The sequence below is a fragment of the Halichoerus grypus genome, chromosome 12 (genome assembly GCF_964656455.1).
Source record: "Halichoerus grypus chromosome 12, mHalGry1.hap1.1, whole genome shotgun sequence".
In the NCBI taxonomy this organism is placed as follows: domain Eukaryota; kingdom Metazoa; phylum Chordata; class Mammalia; order Carnivora; family Phocidae; genus Halichoerus; species Halichoerus grypus.
This window is the reverse complement of record NC_135723.1, coordinates 56,392,602-56,418,578: the sequence shown is the minus strand read 5'-3', so window position 1 is coordinate 56,418,578 and position 25,977 is coordinate 56,392,602. Positions and strand designations below refer to the sequence as shown.

Genomic DNA, 25,977 nt, shown 5'->3' with positions numbered 1-25,977 from the left:
CTTGGCTCATCACTCCATGCTCTGCCACCAGCTGACCTGCCACTGCTCTGCTGGACACAGTGTCCACTCTTTCAGTGGTCAGTGCGAGGTCACACCATGAGTTAGAGGAATGTGAGGGAAACCGGGACCCTCCTCATTCGAGTGTCCTACAGCGGTCACAGCCTGTACGCAACGGCCATTCACAGTTTGGAGAAGTAAATCTTCATGTTTTCACTCCCAGCTCTTTTCTCCTAGACTCAGACATAGATCTGAAGGTGAGGCTGGGTAAGGATTCAGGCCACAGTGATTTGGATTAGAAGTCCCCATCTGTTTTAGTCTGTCAGGCTGATGTAACCAAAATTCCATGAACTGGGTGGCTTATAAATAATAGAAATTTACTTTGTACAGTTCTGGGGATTTTGGGGTTCTAGAGAGGGCCCTCTTTCTGGTTCACAGATGTGTCCTCACATGGCATAAGGGACTAGGGAGCTCTGGAGGGGGGGATGTTCTCCCTTATAAGGGACCAAATCACCTTCCAAAGGCCCCACCTCCTAAGACCATCATCTTGGGGGTAGGATCTCAACATATGAAATCTGGGGGGACACAAACATTCAGACCATGGGATCTTCCCACTCCAAGGGCTGCTTAAAGGTCTCTTTAGTCCTCATCTTTCCTAAGGAAGGGATCTCTCTCTCAACATGCTCTTCAGGCCTCCCCTCTCCCCAAATTCCATTATCTCCCTCACCTGGCCTTCAGAAGTGTCCAAGGGCTCAGAATCCGAGAATGGATTGTTTCCCCAAAGGCTGCTTAGAGACCATGTCAAAAACCTCGGTGAGGCCTACCGGTCCTAACAGTTCAACGAATGTGCCCAGAGGTCTGGACCCTACACTGAATAGAAGGCTCCAAGTGAAGATCTTCACTATGTCTTCATCAAAGCATCTTTTACTTCCTCTCCTCTTCATTTCTTATTTTCTATATCCTTTCTTTTCATACATCTTTATCAAAATTTTCATTAAAAGGGTATATCTGAATGTTCTTTCCTTTTAACAACAGAAGAATTTCAGAATGATTACAAGAAAAATAAAGGCAGTAACACACACAAAACCAAACAATTTATTTACTTCAGTTGGATTTATCATCTTAGCATGGATAAAAAATATTATGGTTGGACAGAAATTAGTAAGAGAAACAAATTTTTCTTTCACATAGTTTAAAATTTTCAGTGGCATAGGAGTTCCATCTACCATTTGAAATGTCCCACATGGGGCATATTCAAAGTCTAAAACTCCAACAGCAATGTAATTTAGTACTTAAAAAAAGAAGTATGTGTCAGAATATAGTACTATTGCCAGAGGAACATTCCAAACAGATAAAAGTCAAGCTAAAGATAAAGCAGACATTTCAACTGAACAAACCTTTACAGATTTTAGTTCAACATATCTTTGTTGCGTGGCCAGCTCTGTGCTAGCTATTAGGTTCTTGAACTCAATAGTCAGAGAATTACAAAAATAAAGTTAGTCTTGCTATCATTGCTAAGCTTCTAAATGTTTTTTTTTTTTAATTTAACACTGAGAAAAGAAAATGCAATGCTTCCAATTCATTACCAAAATATTTTGTGCCAATTGCAGCATATTCAAGAAACAGGGTTTCTTTTTCAGTAAGGGGCTTCTGAATTGTTTACATGGAAGAAAGATTCTCAACTGGCACTATTTTAAAAATAGAATTTTATTGTATTTTGCAGTATTAGCAATGCCATATTAGCCACATCTGTCACATTTAGTCTGTAAATCAAGGGGTTAGTAGAATCTTATTACTGTTCAGTAAAGAACACTGTTTTTTAAATCCCATCTAAAATCTGTAAAGTCGATTTCTTTTGGCATACGGGATTTGACAGCATACCAGGGAGCAGGGAGCATGTGTGAGGTCCTGCCCGCCTGTGCGTGGGAGCCTGATTAAAGCTAGGGAAAGAGGGGAAACTGATTTACTTACACAGATTGAGAATTAATTATCTCCATCCAACACATTTAGCACTTAAGCGAGCCGATCTCACTCACTGTCAGATACTGCAGAGCTGGGAAACAGATGATGGGTCCATGGCAAACATCCTTTTCCTGAATATTCTATGTATGATTAGTGAAATGATTGAAAGATGAGTTCCAATACTGAGGCATTTATAGCATCCAGCTGTTGAGGCTCCTCTGATTCGTTTTGGGCTCAGTAGTCACCTCTGGTTTAAAAAAAAAACCCAAAACCCTTTTAATATTTTACAACAGGCAAATAATCTGAAGTTCTACTGAACCACACTTTTGCCTGGCCCCAAACGGCATCTAATCAATACACAGAGATCCTTGAAAACACCCCAAGTGTGACTCCAATTATCCAGCAACATGTTGTTTAGTAGCAGATGAAAAACCCAAAAAGCTTTGGAAGGAGAAATGTTTCAGGGCTCTGAAGCTAAATTGGGAATGCAAATTTGTGATGATTGAAACAAGGATTACTGCTGGGACTACTTTTTTTTTTTTTTAATCAACCTCATCTTTCCTCTGTCAAATAGTCTCTTTCTTTATCCAAGTGTTTTGTCTTTTTAGTGGGAAATAAAGCTAAACATCATTTTACTAATTACTTACTTTCCCATTTTAAATAACCAGGTCCTTCTGCCTTGTACACAATGCTAGGGTGAAACCCAAAGATTGACAATCTTGTGATCCATCTTTCTTGGCATCTGTACAAGAGAATGAACGACAACAACAAAATACTGTGACACTGAAATTTTATATCTGTAGTGAGGGTGTTTGTGAGGGTCACCTAATGTTAGGGGAGGCAATGAGGGGTCTTCCGTACAGGAGTCTCCATTGGATCTTCTGGGAGGGAAAAGTAACATGATATGGCAGAGCTGCCCTCTATAGCCTCAAGGATGGAGACTTGTAAAGGAGAAGCAAAGGGAAAAAGACTATCTCTTGCCCTTCTTCAACATTCAGTATGGGCAGAGAATTTGTACTTGGGGGCCGAGTGAAGATCTCAGAACTCCATCTTGGAGAGGTGTGACATTGAAGGAGGCCTTGTGGTGTCATTTTTGTCTTTTGTCTATCCGACCTCAGTGCCTAACCCCAAACCTAGCAAATGGTGAGCATCCACAAAATACTGGCAGAGTTTGTTTATATTTTCTTTCTACCCAAATTCCAAGAAATTTGCCAAGGTTTAAAGATGCAAAGTATATGTGAGAAGCAATGATACAAATTATAGCTCTGATGCTGGGAGCATTTTAAGAAACAAAATAGGCTATAAAATTTCAGAGCTGCATTAGTCAAGATACGTTAGGCTCTGCTGCAGTAACAAACAACCTCTCAAATCTCAGGGCCTTAACATAATAAAAAATCATTTCTAACTCGTGCAAAGTCCAGTGCAGATTGTCGCGGTCAGGTCATTCCCTTAGGAGGCTTTCTTCCATGTGATAACACAGGGATCCAGGCTCCTTCCATCCAGTAATTTTGTCATCCTCTATGCTACCATTGTCTTCTGATCTATCTTTCCCAACCAGTCAACCACGGAGAGGAACCAGTGCAACATGGAGAACGTTCATCCACTTTTCATTGTTTCAACTCAGAAGTTATATACATCAAGCCTGCAACAAATTTCCATTGTTTAAAACTAGTTGGATGGCCCTACCAGATATGAGGGACAGGGAAATATACTTTCGCCATGTAGCCGGGGAGGGGGTGGGGTTGAGTGAGTATATAGACTGTCTTTGCCATGAGAACCTGATAAAAGTACTGATAAAGAGAGTAACAAGATAGAGTGAATGGGTGGAGAAGCCAAGCCATGGTAACCATGTCCACATGCCACCAGTCACAGAGACTGCAGGAGGGGCAAGCAAACAAGAGCAGCAAACCAGGGAGAGGCAGGTCAAGTCAGCATAGTCACACTGAACCACAGAGAAGGCCAGCAGCAGTGAATGCCATGGGTTGCAGAATGAACGTCCGGGCTGTATAATTCCTAGGTCTCCAAGGAGAACCACCTTAAGATATTGCTAGGAGAAGAAAGTCACTTAGAGGTAACTTACCTACAGTTACTTAAGGTTTAGGCAGGCCTCCTAAGCCGAGGCCAGATAGATACATAGACCAGTTGTCAATCTATTACTTGTAAACCAGTGGGCTCCAGGAAGATGAAACTTAGCTGTTATAAGTCACATAACATCAAACATATACACAAATGCACTAGTCCCTTTCATCTATTGAGTGCCTATTTCCCAGGCACTTTATATATAATCATCTCTCATCTTTACAATAGCCCTTCGACGTGCTAATTTTCCTTAGTTTCTATGAGGAAACTAAATTTAGAGGGATTCGCTTGTCACACACTTTGTGAGTCATAAAGCTGGGATTCTGAACATGTCAATCTGACACTAACGTCCGAATCGCAGTGTAGCAGCACCTCTGTCTCTGATAAAGGTGCACTTATACTAAACTACTATGAGGAAGTATAGCCAATAGCGAGCGCTGTACAACAGACCACCCCAAAATACAGTGGCTTAAGAAGAACTCTTTATTATTTCTTACAAGCCTATGGGTTGGCTGAGCAGTTCTGCTGGTGTGGACTGGGTTTGGCTGGTGTCTCTCGGGCATCTATGGCCAGCTGGCAGGTTGGCTGGGGGCAGCCTGATCTGGAATGGCCTCAGCTGGGATGACTTGGTTCTGCTCCATGTGTTCTCTCACACTCCAGCAACCCAGCCCAGCCCTGTTCCCCTGACAGCGGCAAGGCTATATAAGACAGAATGGAAGCACAAGGCCTCTCGAGGACTAGGAACGAGCGCATCACTGCTGCTGCCATATTGGCCAGAGAAAGTCACAAGACCAGCCCGGGTTCAAGTGTGGGGAAATGGACTCTACTTCTGGATGGAAGGAGCTGAAAAGTCACTTTGCAAAGGGCTTAGATAGGAGGAGTAGAGAATTGCGGCCCTTTATGCAATCAACTTAGCACATCTCATATCTTAGAAAAAAAAGCAGATAAGAGAAACATGTTTGCTTAAAATGTGGTTTTATAATTGATGAAATAGCATCAGAGTCTTCCAAAATGTGTGTGCTGTCTAAGTCCCTTCGGTCTAAAAAGTGCTGAAAAAGACAATGTGCTAAATGGATAAATACCTTTTTTATTTAGGGAGGCAGGGCACAAAAGTACCTACTTCCAGGCACCAGAGCCATCTAACTGGAAAATAGCCTTGCAGTAGAAGATTAAGAAAAAGGCAAAATAAAACTGAAAATTTGACTTCCTGTGTGCCCTGCAAAGAAGGGGTGGGAGGAGCTGTGAATGTATGATGAGCAGCTGGCTTTTATTTCTAAATGCATATTATTGCTACTCAGATTTTTTTTTTTTTAGAAAAATGGAAGGAGACTTACTAAGGGATTCTAACACACAGGAATATCATTTCAAGTAGATGCTAATGTGATTGACATTGTTTTTCAGAATAAAGTCTTCTCTTCTTTGTGATCTATTTGTTTGGTCTACAGAATAGGAAAAAGAAATACACAATGGATCCTGAAAGGTAAAAAATACTATAGATTTTTAGTAGGCCCTCAAGAAATGTTTGAAATCAGCCTGAACCAGACTTCTGAAATAAACTTTTCTTTCAGGGAGTCCAGTTTTGATGTTCACGAGCATGAGAACCTGCATCTCACATCCCTAATAACACCAAAGGCCTTTGTTCAGAGGGAATAATTCAATGCCATCAATGGTAACCAGGGTGCTGCAATATTATTTTTAGGTCCAGAGTTACAAGTAAACTAAACACATAACATTAAGAAAGCTGCAGGGAGAGCCAACCTAAGGCCACTTTGTAGTGAATCTAGAAATAATAAAGCAACTGATGCATAACCAAATTGCTTTGTAGGTTTTATAGTCAACTTATGGAACTAATTTCTATACATTCTCACCAAGGACTGCAAACAAAACAAAACAAAACATCAGTAAGATAATAGAAATGACTAAAGCAAGCAGGGCATAAGGGAGTAATGGTAATTATGGTAAACCCCATCTAAAAGGAACTGATTAAAACTCAAAACAAACAAAAAACATTGTACAAGCCAAACAAAGCAAGTCTGGGGACTGACCCGACTTGTACTGTGCCAAACTCATGACTTTGATTCCACAGCAATGCTAGATCAATAGAGAGCTCTAGTCATAACTTCTCTTATTCCTAATCAACACAAACATTAAAGAAATTTTTGTTTAGGCTCCTTTTCTGCTCTCTGCTTTGGGAAGTTAAAATAATATTACAAAATTATGTGCCAATTTCAAGAAGTACATTTATATGTGATTATCACCTATGAGATTTTACCTGGAATTTTCTCTGAAGTTGTTTATACCTGTCAAGAAATGCAGAAGCAAATTTTGGGAGATACAAAGATTCTAAATGCTATATTTTCTCTTGAAACAAAATTGAAATCTAAACAAAAGAGTAACTTTTGTCTGCATTATGTAGATAGGTCTTAAAGAATATAGTGTGAAACCCAAATATAATTGTGTGGCTCAATGAATGTGCAGTGTTAATGGAAAGAAACAGCAAAAAAACACAAAAGAAATAAACATTTGTCTGTATGTCCCCAAACAAAACAACCCTAGATATAAAGAAAAATTTCTATTTTCCCCAATAAGAAAAATCACTAAAAATGTAACCGAAATCATTGTTAGAAGCATTCCCAACAGTGTTCCAGGGTGCAGCATCTTTATTTCCATCTAAGCTGTTGGAGAATCAGTGCTTTTTGATTCCATGCACGATGCTGTCGCTGGTAATGTTCCTCTAGGAGCAAGTACCCATTTGTGTACTATTAGATGTCTTGTTTTTATTCATGTTCATTTTGTTGGTGTTTATGTTTGGTCTCCATAACATAAACCGATACTGTTTTGCTTTTTAAAGACCTATAAAGATCTATTTGAAGATTTATAACAGATTTGTAAAGAGCTATAAAAGATGTTCTGTAGACATCAAGTGTAATTGCGACCTGATACTCCAGAAACAAACAACAAAATTTATATTAAATATATTTGCTTTTTTCTTAGACTCCACCAAGTGATTTTTAGAATCACTCAAAAATGGCGTTGACTGGGGTGCTTGGGTGGCTCAGTCATTAAGCGTCTGCCTTCGGCTCAGGTCATGGTCCCAGGGTCCTGTGATCGAGCCCCGCATCGGGCTCCCTGCTCAGCGGGAAGCCTGCTTCTCCCTCTCCCACTCCCCCTGCTTGTGTTCCCTCTCTCGCTGTCTCACTCTCTGTCAAATAAATAAAGAAAAAATCTTAAAAAAAAAAAAATGGCGTTGATTGAGATCTTTTAGGCCATTGTGCCTTCCCCCAAACAGCATTTAACTGTTCAAAATGAAGTAAATGGAAGAGAGCTCCAAATATGAGAAACTTTGTAGGGACTTGGCTATGATTCCTCTCCTCTAAAGGACACTTTTGAAAACCAGAAAACGCCTCGGTTTACAAACAGGCATGTATGATAATCTAACTATCCCAATGCTATTTAGCCTTTTAGAAAAGATCAGAGTTGGAGGTGAAGACAGCATTCTTAATGCCCAACAAACCTCTTAACAATCTTCTCTTCTGCTTTCTGTTACTATTTTCCACACAATCAGCGGCTGCCACTCCATAAATCACTCCCCATCCCCATTGCCCACTATGGAATTTTTCCCCCACACGCACCCGGCGCCGTGTCTGTCTCCCACTCACAGAGCTGACAGAGTGGCTCACAATCTGTTTCTTTCTCTCCCATCCACGCTTTGCCCTTACCTCCACATGACTCCTCCATTCTCTCCCCACCCCCACCCCACCCCCAACCCCAGGGCCTCCATTTCTGCTCCCCCCAAAATCATTCTGGGAGGCGTAGTCTAGTCCCTTACTCCAATTATTTTTCTTGGGAAAATCTGTCCATCGCCCAGACTCTGTCCCAAAATCAGGGAAGTCCAGATGCTGATATACCTACAAACAAGAACCCTTCCTACTTGAAAATCAGACAGAAAGGAGAAAGGCCTTGTATTCATTTTTTTTTTTTAATTCCTGTGACACTTGAATAGACACATTCTATCCTGTGTGCTGCCCTACAGACCTGAATAACTATGCCAAGGAAGTTACAAGCCCCTATATGGCAGTAAAAATGTAAACCTTGTCAAACACATGCCAAAGTCCTCTTATTTCCCAAACCACTTATTGTTTTGTTTTATTTGCTCATGTTTCTTTCAAGTTTTTGGCTGGAATTTTGTGGTAGGAAAAAGGAATCATCTCATGCCCTGCTATGTAAGACAAGAGGTCAATTGCTTGAAGCTTTACCATGTATTTACCAAGAGGAGGAAACAATAAGATTCAGTGACTGTTAGATTTTTTTAAAAACGATTTTATTTATGCACTTATTTGAGAGAGAGAGGGAGAAAGGGCAAGACAGCACAAGCAGAGGGAGCAGAGCTGAAGAGGAAGAGGGAGAAGCAGCCTCCCCACTGAGCAGAGAGCCCCATGTGGGATCATGACCTGAGCCCAAGGCAGACGCTTAATGGACTGAGCCACCCGGCACCCCAGTGACTGTTACATTTTAAATAGAACAAGAATAACAGTTTTGAGTTAATTCACTGACTTTTCATCCATAATCTGTTCAGACAATCCACCTAAATTTAGTGACTTCAGAGAATTCCTGTGGGTCATGAATATGGGCAGAACTTTGTAGCATGATTCTTCTACCTCCTACAGCTTGGGCTGGGGGCAGTCGGTTGGCTGCTGGGCTTCCCTGAAAGATCCATGACCATTTCACTCACATGCCGGGTGTCTTGGGGGGATGGCTGAAAGATTGGGCTTCCAGATCCTTTCTGCTCCCCTCTAATCTCCATATAATCTCAGAGCCTCTCCATATAGTCTTTACAGGGTAATTGGACTTTCTACATGACAGTTCAGGCTTTCAAGAATGAGTGTTCCAAGAGATAGAAAGAGATCTGCCAGTCTCTTAAGGACTGAACCAGAAACGGGCACATTGTCACTTCCACTGTAGTTTATTGGTCAAAGCAGTTATGAACTTTTAATGTGAAGATTCAGGGTGCCACTAGTTGATGGCAAGAATGGGAAGAAAGAAAGAAAGAAAGAAGAAAGAAAGAAAGAAAGAAAGGAAGGAAGGAAGGAAGGAAGGAAGGAAGGAAGGAAGAAAGAAAGAAAGAAAGAAAGAAAGAAAGAAAGAAAGAAAGAAAGAAGAAAGAAAGAAAGGAAGGAAGGAAGGAGAAAGGAAGAAAGAAAGGAAGGAAGGAAGAAAGAAAGAAAGAAAGGAAGGAAGGAAGGAAGGAAGGAAGGAAGGAAGGAAGGAAGGAAGGAAGAAAGAAAAAAAGAAAGGAAAGAAAAAAAGAGAAGAAAAAACTGTGGCTATCTCTAACCCACCACACTTCCTGATCAAGATCTATACATGGAAGATTCAGCTCAACTGGTTTCTTCCACAGCAGGGGTCGGCAAACTATGGCCCACCGACCAAATCTGGCCCACCTCCTATTTTTCACAAACAAAGCTTTTGTGGAATATAATCACACCCATTCATTCATATATTGTCTAGGGCTGTTTTCACACTACAACAGCAGAGTTGAGTAGTTGTGACAGAGACCATATGGCCCACGAAGCCTAAAATATTTACTATCTGGCCCTTTACAGAAAAAGTTTGCCAACTCCTGTTCTATAGCATAAAGAGAACCCAGTTATGATGGAGACAGTAGTAAAACACACTCCTTCCAGCCCTGGTCAACTGTGAGGCAGAGAGGTAGGGGAAGGAGCTCAGTCATATGTGTCCCATTGTGCCCACTAGGACTGAGTCCTCCAGGAGGTACTTAGTAAAAATATCCAGAGTAAGGGAATCTGAGGTCACCACGGGTGAAGGGCTAGTGGCATGCTCCTCTGCTTGGGGGGTGGGATGGGGCAGGAGGGGTAAGCCTCTAAGAAAAGAATTGCACCCAGCTTCTGCCAACACGACACAATACTACAACGGTGCAAGCAAGGCCACTATTCAGATGAGCTGGAGTAGCTCCCTCAGCGGGATCTGTTGGGGGTTAGAAGGTCCTGTACATTTTTGGTAAACAGGAGCACAGAAGTGGGCACATCCCAGGGGCACATGACCAGGGAAAATGTCTGAAACCCAGACACATCCTGGTGGCCAACATTCTAGAGACTGGACCAGAGGCCTCATTCCCCAGCAGAACAATGCAAGTCTGAAGCTCTCCACCATGTGGATACAGGCCCTCAGGCCATGCGAGCTGCGCACGTCTCCACTCCCCCCAAGAAAAGCAGGAGGAGGGGAAAGTTGAGTCATCTAAGAGAGTAAGAGAGATGGCGGAACTGCAGTACACTGTTGCCATCATCTGTGGCAAGTTCAGATTGTGTTTTTGAACCTCCACCCCCATGCAACTGATGTAGCCCTAAGGAATATCAGATTATTTACAGGAAATAGATAAACTACATTTCCCCCCCCACACATCTGAGTGTAAAGAATAAATTTTAGACCCTGTTACAGTGAGATTTTATGAAATTTTTTATATTCTTTTGAGTTAAAATCATATTGTAAAGGTCTTAACGTCATTACCAGGTCTTAACATCAAACTTCCCATAGGACTGGAATGAACATCTTCTTCAGAGATGGAGGGCATTCCTGTGGTAGGGCATAAAGTGAAGCTTACGAGCAGTTTGGCCTAGTTCCACCATGGTTGGGGTTGATAATGACCTTGGGTAATGCAGTGTATTACTTTGTTGAAAGGAAGCCATTAAGGCCCCGTTTGTCCCAAGAAAATAAAATAATAGTGGAGTTAATTCAGATGACTCCATGGCAAAGTTTCTTTCTCCACCCCAAGAAGGCTCTATAAGTTAAAAAGGTGTGGGTCACTTTTCTTCCTTGCTAATGAACAAATCATTGGCTGTTGGAAAACACAGTGAAAGGTTTTTAGTTTTTAGCTGCTTGGTTCAAGTGCAGAAGTATAATTCAGGTTCATGATTTTTCTCCAGCTGGCATGTTAGCTTAAACTGCTTGAAGACTTAGGGAAAGGAGAGCCTGGTTTGAAAATAATTTTTCTGGGAGCTCTAATGGATTCTTACAGAGTATGGATGGAACCATCCCAAAAAACTGAGTTGTCAGTAGACAAAATGCCTACCTTAGGCCAAATTTTAAGGTAGGCTATCCATTGCTGTGTAACAAACCAGCCCCAAACGTAGTGGCTTAAAACAACATCAATTTTCTTATCTCTCATGATGCTATGGGTTGACTGAGCTCAGTTAGGTCATTCTTCTGCTCCATATGATGTCATCTGGAGCCATGGTCATCTGAGGGCTCATCTGGTTTTAGAAAATCCAAGATGGTGCTGAATCCTCAATGGGAGCTGTTGACCAGAGTGCCTAGATTTTCCTCCACACAGTCTCTCTTTGTGGTTAGGGCCTTTCAAAGCATGGAAGTTGGGTTTTAAGTGGAAGCATTCCAAGTGCAAATGTTCCAAAAGGAAGAAAGTGGAAGTTTCAAGTCTTTTATGGCCTAGACATAGAAATCTCAGAATTTCACATCTGCCATATTTCACTGGTCAAAGAAATCACAGGGCCAGCCCAGATTCACGGGGAGGAGAAATAAACCCTATCTTTTGGCTGAAGGAGTTGCATGGGTGTATAGGGGACCTTGATAGAGAGACAGAGAGAAGCAGAGAGAGACAGACATTGATTGATTTTAAAGAATTGCTCATAGGATTTTAGAGGCTGACTATGCCTCTAAAGTCCAAAATCTGCAGGGTAGGCCACACTCTAGAAAAGAAGGGAAGAGTTGCAGTTGGGTCTGAAGGCAGGCTGCTGGTAGAATTACTCCTTGCTTGGGGAAGGTCAGTCATTTTCTATTAAGGCCTTCACCTGATTAGATGAGTCCCACCAACAATATAGAGAGGAGTCTTCTTTACCTAAAGTCTACTAATTTAAATGTTAATCTCATCCAAAAACACCTTCACAACAACATCTAGAATAATGTTTGACCAAATATTTGGATACCATGACCTAGCCAAGTTGACACATAAAAGTAACCATCACAAGGGACCAACCTTGGAGCCTGCTACCACAGTAGCCAAGGTTCTTCCTGTCCACACCCCTTCTGGTCACCCCTCCTCCCATCCCTCCCAACCCCCACTGCTTCTCTGTATCTTCCCTTCTCTTTCTTTATTCCCTGTGGCCTCCAGGTTCCTCTTTTCTGCCTCAGCCTCCTGTTCTATGGCCTTACCTCTCTTCTACTGCTTTATTTTCCTTAAGCAGAAAAGTTAATGGAATATTTTCAACCTCAGCTATTACTCAGGGATGCCTCATTTGTTTAGTGCTCAGGGAATGAATATTCTAAGAATTATGGTGAGTAAAGTGGAAAGAAAACCAGGTTAGGAAACGGCCCCCTGGTGTTGCAGGATGTGACTGGTAACTTTGCCTCTCAGACCTGGAGCTTCCACTCCTTTCTCAGATGGTACATTTCAGACTCCTCACCCATGTATCCATTGGAAAAGACTAGAGGAGCCCAAGGTTCTCTTTCTCCTCCCAGGCACCATATGTTCCCTGCAACAATGGCCATCTGGAGATAGTGCTGTCTTTTCTGTTTTGCTTTGTTTTGAAAAAGCAGACATTTCTGAGTTGATGGAAGGAAAGAGTGGCACCTTGTCCAGACAGTGGGAAAAACTATATTCTTAACAGGTGGAACTTGGAGGGTTCCAGTCAAATCTTTGTGGGTAAACAACTACTATTTATGTTTATGTGGGAGCATGAGTTACCCTCTAAACTGGGTGGAAAATGTCTCATGAAACTTGCATTTCACACCTTTACCTAGTGTCTTGCAGTGGGATGAACACAAAGCAAGTATACCTATATGTGCAATCTCCAAAAGCTTTTCCAATGTGTGTGTTTTGAGTCAGGGAGATCCTTCTGTTTGAATTTTTCTTTCTTCCTAGGAATGATTATTAACACACACACACACTTCAATGGATTGTTGAAGAGAAAGAACACTTCTAACAACTGATACAAGAGCAAACATTATCTTAGATATCTGAGAGAAAGATTACAGGTAATGAAAACCCGAAGTCAGAAAAACTAGGTTCAATATACATATGGGAACCTCTACAAATATGTATGTCAATGCATAGAAAAGGTTCTAGAAGGATAGCTACCCAATATAACCATGGCTACACTGGGAGGGGGATGGTATTGACATGGTGAGGTGGGCATTTCATATTTTATTCTATATAATATATTCTGCATTGTTTAAATATCTTATACTAAGCAAGGATTCATGTATTTCTTTGATTTTTAAAAATTGTGGACTAGAGTATATATTAGTTTGCTAGAGCAACTGTAACAAAGTACCACTAACTGGGTGCCTTAAACAACAATAATTTGTCTCACAATTCTGGAGGCTAGAAGTTCAAGATCAAGGTGTGGCAGGGTCAGTTCCTGCTGAGGGCTTTGGCAGAGAATCTGTTCCATGCCTTTCACCTAGCTTCTGGTGGTTTGCCGGCAATTTTGGCATTCCTTGGCTTGTAGAAGCATCACTCTGATCTCTGCCTTTATCTTTATATGATCTTCTGCCTTTATCTTTATATGTGCATGTGTGTGTCCAAGTTTTCGCTTCTTATAAGGACACCAGTTATACTGGATTAAGGACCCACCCTAATCAAGTATAATCTCATCCTAACTACATCAGCAACAACCCTATTTTAAATAAGGTCACGTTCTGAGGTACAGGGGAGGGAAGGGGGGAACTTCAATATATGAATGAGGGGGAGACAACTCAATTCTTAACAGAACAGAACAAAAATGAGTGTCTTATAATTGCTTTCTAAATAAAAACACTTTTGAAAGAACTGTGGTCAGCACCCTGCTGTGCATAAGCTCCGGCAGGACTAGGAACCAGTCATGATCCTAAGCTTCCCTTCTGCATTTATAAAATGGGGCCAAGAATATCTGCCTTCATTACCCCATGGAGTTGTGGTAAGGGTCAAATAAGGCACACCAAAGAGCTTTATACCATGCAAAGGTCTATGTTAAGGGGAATACAACTGCACACATACTGCAATTGAAGGGATATCCAGTCTCAGGAAGCATGCACCTTGAGCAGTAAGGAGAAGCAGACATGTGTCTAGCCCTTTTGACCAAGAGGTGGCAGGTGTCATATCTAGCTCTCCTTCAAAATTGTAGGGTGCCATCGTAAGTTGAACCTGGGGAAGAGATAGCAGGCATAAAGTTCGGGTTTTTAAGGCTTCATTTTATTTTTTTCAAGATTGATTTATTTATTTGAGAGAGAGAACATGAGCATGTGAGTGGGGGAGGGGCAGAGGGAGAGAAACTCAAGCAGACTCTGCACTGAGCGTGGAGCCCAACTCGGGGCTGGATCTCACGACCCCCCAAGATCACGACCTGAGCCAAAAATCAAGAGTTGGACGCTCAACTGACTGTGCCACCCAGACACCCTGGGTTTTTAAGGCTTTAATTCAGTGCACAGAATGATGATTTTCATTTGAACAGATCTTTACTTTCCAAACTTCAAAACATGGTCAAAGGAATCCACAAAAGTTGAGGAGGGGGGAAAGATGGCGGAGGAGTAGGGGACCCTATTTCAACTGGTCCCTGGAATTGAGCTGGATATCTACCAGACCACTCTGAGCACCCACGAAACCAGCCTGAGACGTAAGAAGATCTGGATCTCTACAAACAGAATATCGCAGGCGGTTGGTTTTGAGGTACGAAGCGGAGAGCCGTGATCCTGCGGGCAGATATCGGAGGATAAACGGCGGCAGGAGGGTGCCTGGCCGTGGGGATCCTACACCGCCGGTGAGTGACAGCCTCGCGCGCTGCGGACGGGCACACACTCGCAGACCGGTAGCGTCAGGAAAGGACTTTAGGGCAGCCCCCGGGGTGGAGGACCAGACCTGTGGGGTCGCGCGCACGCGACAGAAACTGGAGCAACGGTCGTGCGCACGCGTACTGCAGCCTCCGAGCAGGAAACCCGGTGCGCCGGGGTCCCGCTGGTGAACTGCAACCCCCGGGGTGGGACCCCGAGCGGCGGAGTCGCGCGCGCGAACTGGGAGCAGCTGGTGGTTTTAGAAGCACAAAGGGCAGAGACGTGCCCCGACCTGGAGGCAGGACTGGGGGCGCTGCGGAGGGGCGCACAACCCAGGCCGCTGCAGTTTATAGCAGCACCGACAGAAACGGAGACTGTGGCCTGGAGAGCTCACTGAAGAACAGACTGCGGTCTCTCTGCTCTGAGGCAGAGGGTTGGAAACGGTCTCTTCTGCTCTGACTCGCGGAAGAGACGCGGAAAGCCGCCAGGGAAAGGCGCCAGAGAACAAAAGCCCCAAAGACAGATTCCCACTGAGCCCATCCCCCGCCACAGGGGCGCAGGACAACTCCGCCCAAACAGGGTTGCCTGAGGAACAGCGCGGCAGGCCCCTCCCGCAGAAGACAGGCTGGGAAAACAAGAGGCCAGCAACCCTAAGGTCCCAAGAAAACAGGTGCATCTTGCTTGGGTTCTGGTCAATAATTTCGACTCTATACATTCCCTCAAACATCCATCAACAGAATGACTAGGAGGAGGAGCCCCCAAAACAGAAAAGACTCAGAGATTATGACTTATGCTGCAGATTTACAAATGGATGCAGATATAACCAAGATGTCAGAGATGGAATTCAGGCTAGCAATTGTGAAGACAATGGCTAGAATGGAGAAATCAATTAATGGCAACATAGAGTCTCTGAGGGCAGAAATAAAAGGTGATTTGGCAGAACTTAAAAATGCTATCAGTGAGATCCAATCCAATCTAGATAATCTAACAGCTAGGGTAACTGAGACAGAAGAGAGAATAAGCGATCTGGAAGACAGTATAATAGATAAAAAGGGAAAAGAGGAGGTCAGGGAAAAACAACTCAGAATCCATGAAAATAGAATCAGAGAAATAAGTGACACCATGAGGCGTTCCAATGTCAGAATAATTGGAATCCCAGAGGGAGTGGAGAGAGAGAGAGGGCTAGAAGATGTATTTGAGCAAATCGTAGCTGAGAACTTCCCTAATCTGGGGAATGAAACAAACATTCGAGTCCTAGAGGCAGAGAGGACCCCTCCTAAGATCAAGGAAAACAGGCCAACACCCCGGCATGTAATAGTAAAACTTGCAAATCTTAGAACCAAGGAAACCATCTTAAGGGCAGTTAGGGGGAAGAGAGTCCTTACGTACAGAGGGAGGAACATCAGAATAATGTCAGACCTATCCACAGAGACCTGGCAAGCCAGAAAGGCCTGGCAAGACATATTCAGGGTACTAAATGAGAAGAACATGCAGCCAAGAATACTTTATCCGGCAAGGCTTTCATTTAGAATGGATGGAGAGATGCAGAGCTTCCACGACCGGCAGAAGTTGAAAGAATATGTGACCACTAAGCCGGCCCTGCAAGAAATATTAAGGGGGGTTCTATAAAAGGAGAAAGACCCCAAGAGTGATCTACAACAGAAATTTACAGGGACAATCTATAAAAACAACGCCTTCACAGGCAACATGATGACAATTAATTCATATCTTTCAATAATCACTCTCAACGTGAATGGCCTAAACGTTCCCATAAAACGGCACAGGGTTGCAGATTGGATAAAAAGACAGGACCCATCCATATGCGGTCTACAAGAGACTCATTTTGAACCTAAAGATACATCCAGACTGAAAGTGAAGGGATGGAGATCTATCTTCCATGCCAGCGGACCTCAAAAGAAAGCTGGGGTAGCAATTCTTATATCAGACAAATTAGATTTTAAACTAAAGTCTGTCATAAGAGACACAGAAGGACACTATATCATTCTTAAAGGGTCTATCCAACAAGAAGATCTAACAATTGTAAATATCTATGCCCCCAACATGGGAGCAGCCATCTACATAAGCCAACTGTTAACCAAAATAAAGAGTCATATTGATAACAATACGCTAATTGTAGGAGACCTCAGTACGCCACTCTCAGCAATGGACAGATCATCTAAGCAGAAAATCAACAAGGAAACAAGAGCTTTGAATGATACATTGGACCAGATGGACCTCATAGATATTTACAGAACATTCCATCCTAAAACAACAGAATACTCATTCTTCTCGAGCGCACATGGAACTTTCTCCAGAATAGACCACATACTGGGTCACAAATCAGGTCTCAACCGATACCAAAAGATTGAGATTATCCCCTGCATATTCTCAGACCACAATGCTCTAAAACTGGAACTCAATCACAAGAAAAAATTTGGCAGAAATTCAAACACTTGGAAGCTAAAGACCACTCTGCTCAAGAATGTTTGGGTCAACCAAGAAATCAAAGAAGAACTTGAACAATTCATGGAAATCAATGAGAACGAAAACACATCAGTCCAAAACCTATGGGATACTGCAAAGGCGGTCCTAAGGGGGAAATACATAGCCATCCAAGCCTCACTCAAAAAAATAGAAAAATCCCGAATTCACCGACTAACTCTACACCTTAAAGAACTAGAGAAAAAGCAACAAACGACTCCTAAGCCACGCATTAGAAGAGAAATAATTAAAATTAGAGCAGAAATCAATGAATTAGAAACCAGAAACACAGTAGATCAGATCAACGAAACTAGAAGTTGGTTCTTTGAAAGAATTAATAAGATTGATAAACCACTGGCCAGACTTATCCAAAAGAAGAGAGAAAGGACCCAAATTAATAAAATTATGAATGAAAGGGGAGAGATCATGACTAACACCAAGGAAATAGAAACAATTATTAGAAATTATTATCAACAACTCTATGCCAATAAACTGAGCAATCTGGATGAAATGGAGGCCTTCCTGGAAACCTATAAGCTGCCAAGACTGAAACAGGAAGAAATTGACAACCTGAATAGGCCAATAACCAGTAATGAGATTGAAGCAGTGATCAAAAACTTCCCAAAAAACAAGAGTCCAAGGTCTGATGGATTCCCTGGGGAATTCTACCAAACATTCAAAGAAGAAATAATACCTATTCTACTGAAGCTGTTTCAAAAAATAGAAACAGAAGGAAAACTTCCAAACTCATTCTATGAGGCCAGCATTACCTTAATCCCCAAACCAGGCAAAGACCCCATCAAAAAGGAGAATTTCAGACCGATATCCCTGATGAATATGGATTCCAAAATCCTCAACAAAATCCTAGCTAATAGGATCCAACAATACATTAAAAGGATCATCCACCACGACCAAGTGGGATTTATCCCCGGGATGCAAGGGTGGTTCAACATTCGCAAATCAATCAATGTGATAGAACACATTAATAAGAGGAGGGAGAAGAACCATATGGTCCTCTCAATTGATGCAGAAAAAGCATTTGACAAAATACAACATCCTTTCCTGATTAAAACTCTCCAGAGTATAGGGATAGAGGGAACATTCCTCAAGCTCATAAAATCCATCTATGAAAAACCCACAGCGAATATCATCCTCAATGGGGAAAAGCTGAGAGCCTTTCCCTTAAGATCAGGAACACGTCAAGGGTGCCCACTCTCACCACTGTTGTTCAACATAGTACTAGAAGTCCTAGCAACAGCAATCAGACAACAAAAAGAAATAAAAGGTATTCAAATTGGCAAAGAAGAAGTCAAACTCTCTCTTTTCGCAGACGACATGATACTTTATGTGGAAAACCCAAAAGACTCCACCCCCAAATTACTAGAACCCATCCAGCAATTCAGTAATGTGGCAGGATACAAAATCAATGCACAGAAATCAGTTGCTTTCTTATACACTAACAACGCAACTGTAGAAAGAGAAATTAAAGAAACGATTCCATTTACAATAGCACCAAAAACCATAAGATACCTTGGAATAAACCTAACCAAAGAGGGAAAGGATCTATACTCTAGGAACTACAAAACACTCATGAAAGAAATTGAAGAAGACACAAAAAGATGGAAAAATATTCCATGCTCATGGATGGGAAGAATAAACATTGTTAAAATGTCTATGCTACCCAGAGCAATCTATATGTTCAATGCCATCCCAATCAAAATTCCAATGACATTTTTCAAAGTGCTGGAACAAACAATCCTAAAATTTGAATGGAATCAGAAAAGACCCCGAATCGCCAAGGACATGTTGAAAAAGAAAAACAAAGCTGGGGCATCACGTTGCCCGATTTCAAGCTATATTACAAAGCTGTGATCACCAAGACAGCATGGTACTGGCACAAAAACAGACATACAGACCAATGGAACAGAATAGAGAACCCAGATATGGACCCTCAACTCTATGGTCAAATAATCTTTGACAAAGCAGGAAAAAACATGCAATGGAAAAAAGACAGTCTCTTCAATAAATAATGCTGGGAAAATTGGACAGCCACATGCAGAAGAATGAAACTCGACCATTCTCTAACACCATTCACAAAGATAAACTCAAAGTGGATGAAAGACCTCAATGTGAGACAGGAATCCACCAAAATCCTAGAGGAGAACATAGGCAGTAACCTCTTTGACATCGGCCACAGCAACTTCTTTCAAGATACATCTCCAAAAGCTAGTGAAACAAAAGCAAAAATGAACTTTTGGGACTTCATCAAGATAAAAAGCTTCTGCACAGCAAAGGAAACAGTCAACAAAACAAAGAGGCAACCCACAGAATGGGAGAAGATATTTGCAAATGACACTACAGATAAAGGGCTGGTATCCAAGATCCATAAAGAACTTCTCAAACTCAACACCCAAAAAACAAATAATCAAGTCAAAAAGTGGGCAGAAGAGATGAACAGACACTTCTCTGAAGAAGACATACAAATGGCTAACAGACACATGAAAGAATGTTCATCATCATTAGGCATCAGGGAAATCCAAATCAAAACCACACTGAGATACCACCTTACACCAGTTAGAATGGCAAAAATGGACAGGGAAAGAAACAACAAATGTTGGAGAGGTTGCAGAGAAAGGGGAACCCTCTTACACTGTTGGTGGGAATGCAAGTTGGTACAGCCACTTTGGTAACAATGTGGAGGTTCCTCAAAAATTTAAAAATAGAGCTACCCTATGACCCAGCAATTGCACTACTGGGTATTTACCCCAAAGACACAGATGTAGTGAAAAGAAGGGCCATATGCACCCCAATGTTCATAGCAGCAATGTCCGCAATAGCCAAACTGTGGAAAGAGCCGAGATGCCCTTCAACAGATGAATGGATAAAGAAGATGTGGTCCATATATACAATGGAATATTACTCAGCCATCAGAAAAGATGAATACCCAACTTTTACATCAACATGGATGGGACTGGAGGAGATTATGCTAAGTGAAATAAGTCAAGCAGAGAAAGTCAATTATCATATGGTTTCACTTATTTGTGGAACATAAGGAATAACATGGAGGACATTAGGAGAAGGAAGGGAAAAATGGGCGGGGGGAATTGGAGGGAGAGTTGAACCATGAGAGACTACGGACCTGAGAAACAAACAGGGTTTTAGAGGGGAGGAGGGAGGGGGGATTGGTTAGCCCGGTGATGGGTATTAAGGAGGGCACGTAATGCATGGAGCACTGAGTGTTATACGAAAACAATGGATCGTGGATCACTACATCAAAAACTAATGATGTATTGTATGGTGACTAACATAACATAATAAAATTTAAAACTACAAAAAAAAAAAAATATATATATATATATATACTGGATTTCTATATAATTCACCTCAAAAAACAAAAAAAAACCAAACAAACAAAAAAAAGGAATCCACAAAAGTTAAGGAGAAATAGATTTGTGACCTTGGCTTAGAGCAATAGTTCTTCACCTTATCTGGGTCACAAATTCTTTGGAGAATCTGATTAAATAAACAAACAAAAGCCACGGATGCTTACCTCAGAAAAAGGTACCTAGACAATTTTACACATGATTTCAAGTTCATGAACTTCAGGTTCAGAATCTCTGATTTGAAAAACAGTATTTAAGACAGAAGACACCTGAATGAAAGTTTAAGAAAGGGAATACTTTGGAAGGAGCCTGATTTTTTCTGGTTCAATTAAAAAGGAATTCATCCTCATTCTTAGTAAAAAAGGCTGAATTAGGGTACCTGGGTGGCTCAGTCGTTTAAACATCTGCCTTTGGCTCAGGTCATGATCTCAGGGTCATGACACTGAGCCTCACATTGGGCTCCTTGCTCAGTGAGGCGCCTGCTTCTCCCTCTCCCCCTGCCCCTCCCCCACTCCCCTCTCATGCTCTCTCTCTCTCTCTTTCTCTATCTCAAATAAATAAATAAAATCTTAAAAAAAAAATCTGAATTACAAATGCTTTCTATATATCCCATCTCTGCTCATGGTATCCTGAGAGTGCTGACTTTTCTGACCTTGAACTGAGGTGTTTTGAGAGGCAATCTGCCAGATGACTCTCTTAACTCCTAGTGATGGGTACAGAAGTTTCAAACAGTAACACTGACACTTGAGCCTTTGCCTCAGGAAAAAGGTGGCCAGCACTGCAAAAGCAGCCTTTTTTGGGTTTCAGAAGTTTAGGCTCTGCATGTCTGAGAGCATGGCTTCCATCAAGGGAGCCTGGACAGCACCTGGTACACAAAGTTTCACCACTGGCAGGGAAGAGGAGTGCTCAGAATTTAGAGGTCCCTGAAATAGGAGCCTTGAGGCCTTGCTTCTCTTCTCACTGAGGTGGTAAAACATAATTTCCAGATAGTTTGAAGGAGCTGATGACAGGGCAGGTCTACAGCCTCATTCCCAGGAGTGTCTACTCTAAGAGATGGGCCTAAGCGCCCTGGGTCCCAGTGTGATGCAGGAGTGGTGGGAGGTTTTGCACACACCAAAGAGTGGCCCAGAGCTGATGAAAGGTCTAAAGCAGATCCACAAGGTATCCTGCCTGTTGGGATAGCCCAGAAGTAGCAAACAATCCCTGAGAATCTGTGAGGACATAAGAGAAGCTCAAGGTGAACTGGGTCTGGAAGGGCTTTATGGTTAGGAATGCAGGACAACTCTGCCCAATACACATGGACTGATGACCAAAGGTCAGAGGGAAACTGGGTGTCTCTCCAAAGGTAGAAGGTAGGATGACCCCAGTGGGACCTGGGCAACACATACACTTTTCCCTTCTCAACCTTCATCACCCAGCTCAGACACAACCCCACCTAAACTGAATGACTGAGATAGTTGGGAACTCCAAACAGAAACAGAAATTAAGTTTAACCATAATGAATATATATATATATATATATATATTCATTTCTTGCTTTTGTTGGGTTTCAAGGCATGTTACCCCAAAATGTGGTACCTTGGATCTTAAGGTACCACATTAATCTTAAAGATATCTTAAGAGGAAGGAATTTTTTTTTTTTTAATGGCATATGCAGAAAGGTCATCTGACCTCCCTCCCCTAGCCTTTCTTCCCTGAAACAAGTCTTAATACTCCCAGGCGAAAGGCACCCTCCCTGTGGCAGCAGGGAAGAAGTCTTTCTTATGACCAGAGACAGCAAATCTGAAGCCAAAAAATCTGTGCAAACAAGCCTTGTTAAATATCTCCTTAGTTATTTCTTCACCACTTACTACTTTTAGTCTAAACCCATTTGTCTCATCAATTCTTCACACATTTATTGTTTGTTGTCTAAATGATATGAAAGCTTCCTGCTCTAGTCATTTCTTTAGGTCTTTTTTCTCTTTTGAGGGCTCCCATGTATATATAAAAACTCAATAACATTTGTGCACCTTTTTTCCTGTTGTCTTTGTCAGTTTAATTTTCAGACCCAACAGAGACTGAGTCTAAGAGGGTTGAGAAGAATGTTTCCTCCCCTCCAGTTACCAAAGACCTGGCACTCCAAGCCCACTGAATTTTCTTGTAGACCTCTCTATGTTAGGGGAAAAAACTGTATTACTTTGGACCAGGATATCTCATTGTTCTTTTCTTAGAAAATCTATATATTAACCTCAATTATACTGGTTACTGAGATGTCGGTAGCCTGAGTTTTCTCATTCTTGCAGGATTATAGGGTTACCCTTTTCTGTAATATTGAACTAAAGGGGCTTGAGCTACCAGCTGCCATGAAGTGAGAAATCCAGAGCCCTTTGAGACATGTCTGGGGATCCTCAGAGGGCTTACATATGCCGTTCCATGCTGGCTCTGATGTCTTTCCTCAGCCTTGGGTCTGTGTTTGCACTGCTGTGTGTGGAGCTTCCACATACTCGTATCACCGCATGTCACACACGGCCCCATTTCTCTCCCTCCCACAGGACCACTGACACAAGGTTGTGCCTGCAGCAGATTTGCCAGAAGGTTTGGGAGGGCACAACAGAGAGGAGCTAGAGCACAGACAACAACTCATAATTGAATGTTAGACATTCGTCTGGAATGCCCGCTCCCAGGAACACCTGGCTAGCTTTCGCTTTCTCTCCCCTCTGCCCTCAGCCTCTGCCATGATATAGTCCTCCGGTGACTTTCTCTTCTTTTTCTCTTGTCTTTGCAAAGCAATGTAGCCCTTTCTTTGTTCTGCTTTCTTCTTCGGTATTTTGCCCTGGAGCCTCATTTTTCATATCTAAATGGGCAATCAACAACAACAAAAGGCCCTTCTTAATAGGGTTTCCATCACTGGCATTTGAAATAACAGGTTTTTTTCTTTGCTGCTTACGGTACTTCAATCCTTCTCCAGCGAGAATAAACGGCACAGAACCCACCTTGATTTAGGGAGCAGAATATTCATTATGGTTCACAATCTTCCAACTGTCCTCGTGCCACAGTCACCATCCACTTTCCAGACACTTCTGAGTAGGATGAGCAAACAGAAGCAGGAATACAACTCACCCATTTGCTCATTTGGGCCATCTCTCTTACTGATCCCGAGGCTGCAGACGAATCGGTTCTGTAGCAATCCACAATCATCAAGACAACGGAAACAAAAGGGCAGCCAGCAGAATCGGGTCTCATACACACACAAACACAGCCCACGTCCTTCTGCAGGAAAAATTATGTACCTGAGCTTCTTAACTGTAGCAATGAAAAGAAAGACGTTTAAGAGAAACCGTAGATAAAAGATGGCTGAAAATAGCAGTCACACAAAACAGTGGAGCTGCTTAGAATACTAAAAGCAAAAACCAAGTCAACAGTAATTACCAACATAAAAACGTTAGCTTTATTCTCTTCTCAGGTTTCACATATCCATGCTGCACACTAGCATTTTGACTAGGAGTTTACTTAGGGAAAGTCAAATCTGCTATTACCTTTAAAATCATCTGGTTTAATTTAAAAAATGTTTTTAGTTGAGACAAAACAAAGGTAAGGGAATATTGGTATAGTTCTTATTACAACCTGGAACAATGAAGGTAGAATAGACCGGAGGCACCTAATTTCTACCTTCACACCAGCCAGGCTCACATCTGTGGGCAGAGAGTGTGACTGCTAAGAAGGTGTTTAGGGAACCTATCTTAAATAGTAGCTTCATCAGCAGCCTGGGGAACCCCCAACAATCACCACGGGAATCAATTCTCAGTCAGAGTGAGCTGAGTCCCTGCTGTGTCTTCAGCATAGGGAGAGATTCTTTTAAGAAAGAATATGAAAGACCTAGAAACTGGGGTGCCTGGCTGGCTCAGTCGTTAAGTGTCTGCCTTCGACTCAGGTCATGATCTCAGGGTCCTGGGATTGAGCCCCGCATTGGGCTCCCTGCTCCGTGGGAAGCCTGCTTCTCCCTCTCCCACTCCCCCCGCTTGTGTTCCCTCTCTCGCTGTGTCTCTCTCTGTCAAATAAATAAATAAAATCTTAAAAAAAAAAAAAGAAAAAGAAAGACCTAGAGACTCAGTCCCTGCACCAAAAATGCTTCACTGATTATTTCCTTTGTAAGCTGACTCCTCTGAAATAGGACATTTGTTCTAACAGCCTATTTTACAAAATATACATATAAACAAATTGCCATTTTTAAAATGTTCTGGTATAACTGGCTTATTAAATTAGCCAGGCAAATCAGCTTACTAAACTAAAGAAGCTCAGTGTTTTGGGGAGCAAGTTTTGGTGCAGAGATGAGGGAGGAGGGAGAACAAGGTGCTTAAAATGACCTTTCAAATAAGGGACATCTATATAATGAAGTACTATGCAGCTGTAAAGAAGAATGAGGTTGCTCTCAGCGTATTGGTAGGCAAAAATCTGTAGGATATATTGTTGAGTAAAAAAAAAACCAAAAAAACAAAAACCAAACAGCTGTGCTGTTTTTATAGTTTACCACCATTTGTGGAAAGAGGTAAAAATACGAATATATATGTGTGTGTGTATTATTTTATTTGCATAATAGATACTGGAATAATATATAAAAACTAATAAAAATGATAGCTCAGGGGGGCAGGACAGGGTATGATGGGGTAGGGAAAGGCATAGATGGAGGTAGAGTAGAAGTAAAACTTCTTAGTGTACTTCTGTTATATTGTTTTGATTTTTGAACCAGCTAATATACTAGCTATTCAAATACATAAATAATGTAAATAAAACAAAACAATTAATAAATAAACCATTCCTCTTTGCCATCTACTGAAATCTTTTTTGTCCTTTAAGACCCGACTCAGAGGGGCCCCTGGGTGGCTCAGTCCATTAAGCATCTGCCTTCGGCTCAGGTCATGGTCCCAGGGTCCTGGGATTGAGTCCCGTATTGGGCTCCCTGCTCAGCAGGGAGTCTGCTTCTTCCTCTGATCGTACTCCCTCTTGTGCTCTCTCTCAAATAAATAAATAAAATAAAATCTTAAAAAAAAAGAGTTGGGGGGCACCTGGGTGACTCAGTCGTTAAGCGTCTGCCTTCGGCTCAGGTCATGATCCCAGGGTCCTGGGATCGAGCCCTGCATCGGGCCCCCTGCTCCTTGGGAAGCCTGCTTCTCCCTCTCCCACTCCCCCTGCTTGTGTTCCCTCTCTTGCTGTGTCTCTCTCTGTCAAATAAATAAATAAAATCTTAAAAAAAAAAACAAAAAAACAAAGTGTTGAGTTGTTGGGTGGTATTCACTATAGGATGATCTGGCTGGGACAT

At 42.1% G+C, this 25,977-nt stretch overlaps 1 long non-coding RNA gene across 1 annotated transcript; it reads right to left on the bottom strand.

The window, feature by feature from the left end:
• Nucleotides 1–1,113: 1,113 nt before the first annotated feature.
• LOC118538903 (uncharacterized) lies at nt 1,114–24,019 on the bottom strand. Its single transcript, XR_004918833.2, has 3 exons — nt 23,654–24,019; nt 14,048–14,194; nt 1,114–2,206 (listed from the first exon to the last, which is right to left on the bottom strand). It is a non-coding gene; the product is annotated as an uncharacterized LOC118538903 (long non-coding RNA).
• Between the last annotated feature and the right edge of the window lie 1,958 nt (nt 24,020–25,977).